The following is a 9407-nucleotide window of genomic DNA, read 5'->3' on the forward strand; positions in this document are numbered from 1 at the left end:
ACTAATATATTTAATATTATGAATGGAGCCGGCTGTGAAATTCAAGCATGCGCCTGTTTAGAGCGGTTCAAAAACAAAACAAAGCCTTGCGGGCCGCGGTCTCTCGTGACGCCAGTGTAGCGTCACAAACCACGTTAATTCGAACTTTTGAATCGCATTTCTTGCGCGAAAGTGTAGAGTATCAGCGGATGATTGTTTCTCACCCGAATGCTTCGATCGATAAACATTGTGCTGACACGAACTCCTTTTGGTTTTATATTATAGTAAACAGTGTTTGTAGGTTAGTGAAGTTGAGAGAGAAAGAGTGGAGATGATCGGTCTTACTTCAGACGTGATGTCTGACTCTGTCAGCATTAAAGAGACAGCTGACAAAAAGCCTGTCAAGGCAACAACAACAAAAAATTCCCGGGAGCGTTGAAAAACCAGATAATGCTGGGATGTGAAGTTTGTCCTTCAGACGATGTGGAGAACAGCCCAGCAGATGACTGGTTATTGTAGGTGCATTTATTAACATCACTTTCTTTCACAGAACTCAGGTCTGTAGTCAGAGATCTGTAGAGTTTACCCCTCGATTTTCTTTATTTTAGAAAAACCTGCAAGGAAAAGAAGATGAAAGGAGCCGTGCTGTCTTTCGGAGTATGGAAGGCTGTAAAGGCGTCCTTTCAACTGCTGTGATCCAAGCCGAGGTGGTGAATATTGCACCACAGCCGGATCAAGATGATTCAGAGCGACGCCTGTCCGAGTCCTCCCAGGGCGCGCGACGGCCAACACAGATAGGCGGTGTGTCTGCCGGGCCCAGGTCGAGTGAAGATGTCTGCTTGAAGAGTGCGTGCGTGTGCAGTCCTCCAGGAGCGAGCAAATACCTGCAGCGTGAAATGGCGATCGAGTCATCACCTGTGATCTCTGTTTCTGATCTGGAGTGGTGAGTCTTAGTTACTTTGGTTTTCTATTATTTCTACCATCTGTTGTCTGTACCACGCACTGCTGTAATTCACTGCATGTAACTTTTGTTGTATTATTATCACCATTTAGAAAGCCTAAAAAAGCAGAGAAAGGGAAAGCGGTCCGTGCGTTCATCAGGAAATTCCATTGAGGCAGTAAGCACCTCCCTCCTCTGTCGTGACTCGAAGATTGTCAGGGTTCAGCGTACAGGTGGATCAGACAGTGATGAGGACATAGTTGTCCCCTTTCTTGCAGGTTTGAGCCAAGCTGTCAGACCCCAGTTCTGACCAGGGCTATGAGCTCTCGTTACCCCCCACCTGTGCAAGAGGCCAGTGCAAATCCAGCCACTCCAGCCACTCCAGCCAGGCCAGCCCTCCAACAATCCAGCGCTCCAGCCAATCCAGCCACTCCAGCCAATCCAGCCAATCCAGCCCTCCTCCAGCCAATCCAGCCACTCCAGCCACTCCAGCCCTCCAATGATAGCGTTACGCATGGGCCGGATTCTTGATTTGGGAATCAATCTGCAATCCGGTGAATCATTATTACCTATATTTCTCTGCTTTAAATCCAAATTCAGACTGTAAATCTGGTACTGTAACTTCTTCCTATCTGTTTTCAGGTAGAAGCACCTATCTTTATTGGGAAGTCTTCTAGGACAGGAAGTTGCATGGCAGGTGTGGCAGGTAACCTACCTGTTGGTGACAAAACATGTGTTGGCTGAATTTTATTGGCTTGTATCATCATTTTGCTTCAGATGTGAGATGTGTGTCCACTGTCGAGATCCTTTGGTGTGTTTGGAGAAATTGCTTAATTTTTGCCATTCACAGGTTGCCGTGAAGTACATCCATAGCGTCAGACTGACCATTATCTTCATCTTGTAGTTATGCAAATCCTAAGGATTGAGTGACTGTATAGCAAATACCTGTAGCTAACATAAAGCAGAAATGAAATAGACAACAGAGATTTAAGTGCAAATCTAAGCAGAATGATGTTCATCACGTCAAGTAGTGAACCACTGCTCTCTTGCTCTCTCTCTGGACTGGTCATTCCAAACCCGTGCTTGCAAGTGGCAATGTTGCTCAGGTTGGAAAACCTCCATTATGCTAACGTCATCAAATTATCTTGAATGGACTGAGAAAAGGCGAGCCGTGCTCATTCGCGGAGTTCCCTAAACCTTGCCTTTTATGGACCAGGTACATTGAGTGCTGCGGGCCCATCAATGAGCAGGGCATGCTGGGTTGTCGGTCCAGTTGTCAAGCTTTGAAACGCTCGTCGAGCCGGAAGAGGTCTTCGCGGCGACATCCACACGGGGAACATCCTGGTGACTCCTGCTGAGCTCAAACTGGTTGACTTTGGCTGCGCTCAACTGATCCACCGCGGGGCAATCTCAGCAGTCAATATCAAGGTATGTTTTGTGTTACATTGATCGGTGTTGCCTTTTGATAGCATAATGATTTGATGCTAGCGTTTCTCTTGCAGGGCTGGCTGTACACCCACCGAGGTCATGAAGGATTCCACGTTCCACGCCCGGCCCGTATGTCTGGGCGTGGGCATGATTCTCTTCGAATCCTGCATGGATATCTGCCCTTTAAGCAAAGACAAATACTGCGTAACTACACTCCCCGTGAAACAGACTTTTATCCCTCAGGTAAACTGAACAGAGACCTCTTTACTCTTGGTGCTTGGCAAGTAACATGTGTAGGAGCCGATTATTAATTTGGTACATTTAGAAAGTATGACTAACCTGCACTCTCCTCTGAAAACTTTGCAGAATGCCGTGGCCTGATTTACCAGTGTTTGACCCGCAATCCAGCTGACAGGCCGATGCTACAGCATCTGGGAGCACAGGTGGTTTTACCAGCTGGGCAAGAAAGCGGATCGCAATATGCGTCAGCCGGACAGCGAAGAGAGCATAACACGTGCGTAGGTCTTAAGTTGTCTTTATCTTTAACTTTATCGCAAGAAGTTCATTTGTTAAGCACAGGCGCGCTGTATAAAGGGGTATGGAGATTCATGCGATCAAAAGTATGTGACCCTGGACTTAAGTCTTGTAAATTAAGCTGGCGTATATTTATAGCACTAGCCAAAATCGTCTCAATAATTTTGCCGTCATTTGAATGTTAAGTAAAGATCATCATGAATATTTAGTATATTTCCTGTTGTAAATATATTTAAAACATAGTTTTAGATAATACAGCATTACTAAGAACTGATTGGAAAACTTTCTCAATATTGAGATTTTTACATTTCAGATTTTCAAATGTTTTGTCCTAATACAACATTCAACTTTATGACTGGCTTTGGTCCATGTCACGCCTTAGGAATGAAAGATAATAAAATTCACAAAGATGTTCCTCACAAGCTCAATACGACCCTCTTTCACAATCTCCATCTCCTATTATTGAGCCTAATATTTATAGTTTATATTTTGAAAAATTCTTTAAAAGTGATGAAGGGTTTGGAGGTAGTGAAGGTGCACTAAGTTTCACTCCGAGTATAAGCTCACACCACGATTCTAAGGCAAATCCACCCAGAATTGTGGTGATACAATGTCAATAAGTAAGGATTCCACAATTTTAATGAAAAATTAGGTAGAGAGTGAGAGGACATGGAGGAACAGGTGTTTTTCTCTTACCCTTCGAGGGCGTGACATAGTAAAACGGTATTGTTTCATTATTTATCAATCATTGTTTGTCGTCAATTTCAAATAATTCATGCCTTGGACAATCAGATGTTCAGCTTTTGACTTCTTCAGTTTTCTGAGTCAATCGAAAAGATTAATCTGAATATTTCATTCATACTAAGTCTTTCAAAGTTTAAAACCTAAAATGCATTATTTGTAGTGGTTTGAACTTTATTATCTTATGTCTACTTTTTAGAAGTTTGGACAGAGAGTCTTTACCTCAGTCCAGTGGAGGAAGGTCAGAGACGATTCTAGGAGCCTGATGATGGAGAGACCACAGAGGAAAATATTTATATGATATCAAGTAAAAACATGTTAAATATGACATAATGTTGCCATAACCTTCATTTATTAACTTAATCCCATGCTAGAAACATTTTTTTTTTCATAAAAGGTATACTATAATAATAAAGGTATAATAAAAGGTATATTATTTTTATGGAGACTGTAATAATGGCAGTTTTAAGCATAGAATGGAACTTCTTGAAAAATCTTTCAACACTTTAACAATGAAAATAAATAAACACCCTACAGTTTAGGATATTCAATAATGCAAATATGAGACACACTGTACTTGATATTTATTTATATACAATTCCTTTTAAATTGACAAGCAAATACATTTGTGATCTAAAAACAACTTAAACATCTTTAGTCCACACTTATTTTCTATGTTTTATCTTAAGACTAACATGTTACTTAATATTTAGTTGTATGCAAAACATTCAACATTTAAAAAATAAAATTATTAAATTTTTAAATAATAAAAATATCATTATAAAATAATATTAATATAAAATAACATAAAAACTAAATAAAATATAACAAAAATGATATAAAAATATAAATAATCAGTAATATTTAAAAAAAGTCAGAAGGATTGCTTCAGAATTTATATTTTAAAGAAAACCAGTTTGAAGGGAGCGCTTTTTTTATATCCCACATATGAAATATAATTCAGCAAGAAACTGCAATACCAGGTTTTTAAACATAGATGGCGACAGAAGCAAAACCTTTGAACCGTAGCTTTAACAAGAAATCATGCTGAAGTATGTTGATGCGGAATACAATTATTTCAGTATTTTCCTATTTAGGGTTAAGAGGAAACAAAGCATTTGTAAATATCTGCAGCATATATTGTGAATAAAAAACTGGATCAATAAAACACTTAAATTTAATTTATTTTAAATATAAAAATACATTTTTGCGTAAATAATCGCACATGTATCGGTTTATTTAATATTTAAAGCATTCTGTAAAATAAAAAGCGCTGTAAAAATAACACCGAAAGCTGTATGCGTATATCTACAAATATGAAAATAAGTAGTATTATGAGAGTATGTTATTGTAATACTGTAGGCATCTCTATTTCCTCTGGGTGGCGAGAGATCTTCCTGCCTGCAAAAGAAATACAATAGTATTAATGACCTTTTTAACGTGTAAATAAAGAGATTCGGTGACGTTCAGAACTCACCAGCTCTTTTAACACAGCTGATCTGAAGAAGAACGACAGTAGGAGCAACGAACACTGCGATCTCAACAATAATCACAATGACTGCAGGAAAGATGCGAGAAAAATAGCTAGAGTATGGAGCAACGGACCATATCAAACCCTTGAAAAATTCAGTGATGGTTTCGGGTGCAAGCAAAGCCATTTCGTACCTCTGAATAACGTATCACGTCTTACACGCGCTATCAGCTGCATCTGTGGATCACATTAGATCAGTTCAAACGTGCTGAGATGTGAACAAGCCATGCATAGCTGAAGCCATCTCAGTGGATCCACTGGTATGTTGTACATTGAGATGCAAAAACCATAGTCATGAAGATTATTTTTAAAAAAAAAGAGACTTGAGATGCTGAGTAAGTGTCAGGGATCACGTACCTTGAGCTGCTGGTTTAGTTTGTCTTGGTTTCTTCTCGGAGCTGCTGACTGGAATCGGTTTTGTTGAATCGACTGCAGCTGCAGAAGATGAACGTTTATAATCAACACAATCTGGAGTACAATCTTGAGGAAAAAGTGAATGATTTATATTATATTCTGTAAAAAGCTTTATTGTGTAATCATTTTGAAACGACTAAAGCACATGTGTCAAACTCACGGCCCGCGGGCCACATCCGGCCCGCCTTGCAATCATATCTGGCCCGCAAGATCATTTTACATTATCGTTATTCATGGCCCATCGATATGAAGCGCTGTTAACGCAATACTGCACAGAACTACAGATCCCATAATGCAACGCTTCAGCTGCCTTGCCGCTTACTTCTCGCGTCAATTAAGTCTAGCTATTACAAGATATTACGAAGATAGCCGTTAGCGAAGATACCCCTCACGATGCCGAAGAGAAAAGTTGATTCTGAAAACAGAGCCTTTAATAACCGATGGGACGGGTAAACCCGTGTGTCTCATTTGTGGAGCTAATTCAATATAAGATGGCACTTTGAGACAAAACACAAGGATAACCTGAAAGACCTGGATTCAGAGCAAGTAATGTTGAACCAAGTCAGCACAAATGTGTTCCCCAAAACGAACGAGCACACTACGCGCTGAGTTCGCACAGCGTTTTAGTGACTTTGAAGCACAAAAAAAGAGTTTTGAGTTGCTTCGCAACCATTTGCCGTCGATGTTGAAACTGCACCTGCGCAGATTCAGATGGAACTGATTGAGCTGCAGTGTAATGGGACACTGAAGGCAAAATACGACACTGTTCATTCACTCCATCCCTACATCAATGCCTCAGCTCCGTCTTCATGCGGCTCGAAGCTTGTGCACGTTTGGGAGCACATATCTGTGTGAAGCTCTTCTCAGTGATGAAGGTGAACAAAACAGCACACAGAAGTCGTCTCACTGATGAGCACCTGCTGTCCATCCTGAGAATCTCCACAACACAGGACTTTACACCAAACTTGTTGCCAAAAAAAGATGCCAGGTATCCGGCTGCGGTCAGAGCATATAGCTATCAGATCAGAGTCATAAGAGCAAAGAAAACGGAATGATTTGAATTGGTATTGCTGAAAAGCACACATTTTATGTACATTTCCAGGTTTTGTAGCATGTTCATATTTCTAACTTGTATAATTTCGACAGGAGATATTTTTAAGGAGAGCAAAATCTTTTGGGATATTTAAGTTTATTTTTTTATATATATACATTGACATAGGAGCAAAGGAATTTGAATGTTATATTTAACAAGATGTTTTTATGAAGAGCAAAAAATTAAATAGAAGTAATTTAAGGTTTACGTTTGTTTCAGCATAATAACATTTAGTTTTAGTGTGTTAAATAAATGTTTATCCTGTTTGGCCCGCGACCTAAAGTGTGTTTTGAATTTTGGCCCCTTGTACAACTGAGTTTGACATCCCTGGACTAAAGGGTGTACTATGGTCGTGACTCGTGTATAAACCAGACACTGATGTTGTGAGTCAGTGATGGTGCACCTGGTCGTGTAGTTTGTCTTGGTTTATTCTTGACTGGGAGCGGTTTTGTTGAATCGACTGCAGCTGCAAGAAGATGAGCGTTTATCATCGACACACTGTTAAACATTCATTTTATCATCCTTGATAAACTCACATGAAATATAGTTTGCGTTGAATTATCACGGGATGAGAGTTATTTCTGTACAACATTAAGTTGTTTATGCCTAATTTTTTAAGAGTAAAAAGCTGCAGCATGTATCTCTTTAGTTAGTCCTCAATTAACTACATTATTAATCCTCATGTTGTGTTTGTGAAATCCATTGGGTTTGGTTTTCTTTTTACCTGAATACTTGACAGTATACGTGACCGAGGTCTTCGGTTGATTTCTCTGAGTAACCTCACATCTCCACTCTCTGTTGAGATCTTCATTCTGGAGTTTTGTAGTCAGAGAGATGTTACAGTGTTCTGAGGAGAATGAGATCTGATATCTGGAGTCTGTCTGTAGATTCACACCAAACTGATTCACCCAGATCAGCTGAACTTCATCACGGACCAAAGAATCACAAGAGATTAGATCACAATACAACTGACAGGAGAGAGTCACAGAGCTGCCTGGACTGATCTGAGAGGAGGATGAAGTGACTGAAAGACAAAATAAAACAGAAATCATTGACACTGAACGTGTGAGATTAAGCGTAAAGAGAAAGGATTTAATCATACAACTTAAAGAAACACTCACCATGAAGAAAATGCAGATAAACGCGTGAATCATTTCCTTGTTGTTCATTCTTTCCTTGTTTTCCAGTCACAAATTGCCGGCAGATGTAAGATCCATGATCTTCTTTCGTGACTTTAGTGATGTTCAGAGAGCAGTCAGAGCCCAGACTCAGTCTCTCAGATCTCTCTATGTCTTTCTTCTTTTTCCTCCATAAATCAGTTCAACTGTCCCTGATTGTTTGCTATACATCCATGCAGTTGATGTACAGCCAAAAAGAGCATTATTACAGGGCAGACTGACATTTTCACCAGAACTGCAGAACACATGAGTATCACGCGCTCCACGGTACCTAAATGATGATAATAATTATTAAAGCTTGAATAAACATTCGGCAAAAGTTGTCTTGAGAAAGCAGTGGTTTAAAATGCTTGTAGTTTGAATGTGTTGATGTGAAGAAGTTTGAAAGTAGAATAAACAATAGACGGATAAATAGTCGCTATGTGATAGACCGGGGTGGTTGCTAGGGTGTTGCCATGTGTTTCTAGGGTACTCAGGGTGCTTGCTAGGGTATTCTGGGAGGTTGCTATGTGATAGATAGATAGCTGGATAGATTTCAGACATTTTCTTGATGAATAATCTGTAAATACAATCTTTTTGTCTCATGTTTTCAGTTCAGGGTAGTTGCAGAAAGAAACGAAGAAATCAGGGTTAACAAAAAATTGATTAAATGAAAAAAAAAAAACACCCTGTGCTTGCAAAGATGAGTAATTTATGATGATTTTTATTTTCAAAAATCCTTATGAATGCAGATCGAGTGAGAACCATATATATATCTATAAATATATATAAAATTTACTGGGACCACATTATATTACAGAACAGATGCACTGATGTATTTGTAGCACACTTGAAACTGTCTTTCATACAATAGTGCACTCAAGTGGTAACTAATTACGTTTTTAAAAACAAAGTATGTTAAAAGTGCATTTTAGTTCATGTTCATGGTGCAGAGTTGAGTACACTTAGATGATCTTAAGTTCATCTTAAGAAGTACTAAACTTTTTTTTTTTTTGCATGTCATATAATCTGCTTTCTGGTATACTTCATAGTTTAGGAGACTTTAGAGAGTTTCAAATGTACAATTCTAAACAAGCAATAAATAATAAAACGGTATTTACATCACTTGAATTTCATCAAAATTTCATTGTGCCGAGTTAAGCTTCAGAAATCAAACTAAATTGTTTAAATAGACCGTTGTTCAAATCGTGCATCTTTTATGGTAAAGATAATAAAGAGATTTCTTCACCTGTGAGAAGTGCAGAGAGAACGAGTCCCAGCAGACACATCTGACTCTTATCAGCCATTTTCTCTTACTGTCCAAATAATTGCATCTCTTCCTTTAAACGTCGCCAGCTCCTCCTCCAGACTTTAAGATCCTATTTAAGATCGCCCACACTATACCGATGAATTACTTTTCTGCTCATCAGTTAATCTGAGGCGGTTAACACTTATTGTAGTTTGAATTTAATTGTAGAATTGAGACTTTGAAGAGCTATTTGTTTGCTTCATTGCGAGGTTTTCAGTCAGCCAAATGCTGCCTTTAGATAGCGTACGTACATCTAGGAGACGTCTATGTGACATCAGCAA

The 9407-nt window shown here is 39.1% G+C and overlaps 1 pseudogene; it reads right to left on the minus strand.

Moving 5' to 3' along the window:
- Positions 1–4495: 4495 nt before the first annotated feature.
- Positions 4496–9124, minus strand: LOC122342250 (annotated as a pseudogene).
- Positions 9125–9407: the final 283 nt, after the last annotated feature.

Source organism: Puntigrus tetrazona, chromosome 4 (assembly GCF_018831695.1).
Source record: "Puntigrus tetrazona isolate hp1 chromosome 4, ASM1883169v1, whole genome shotgun sequence".
In the NCBI taxonomy this organism is placed as follows: Eukaryota; Metazoa; Chordata; class Actinopteri; order Cypriniformes; family Cyprinidae; genus Puntigrus; species Puntigrus tetrazona.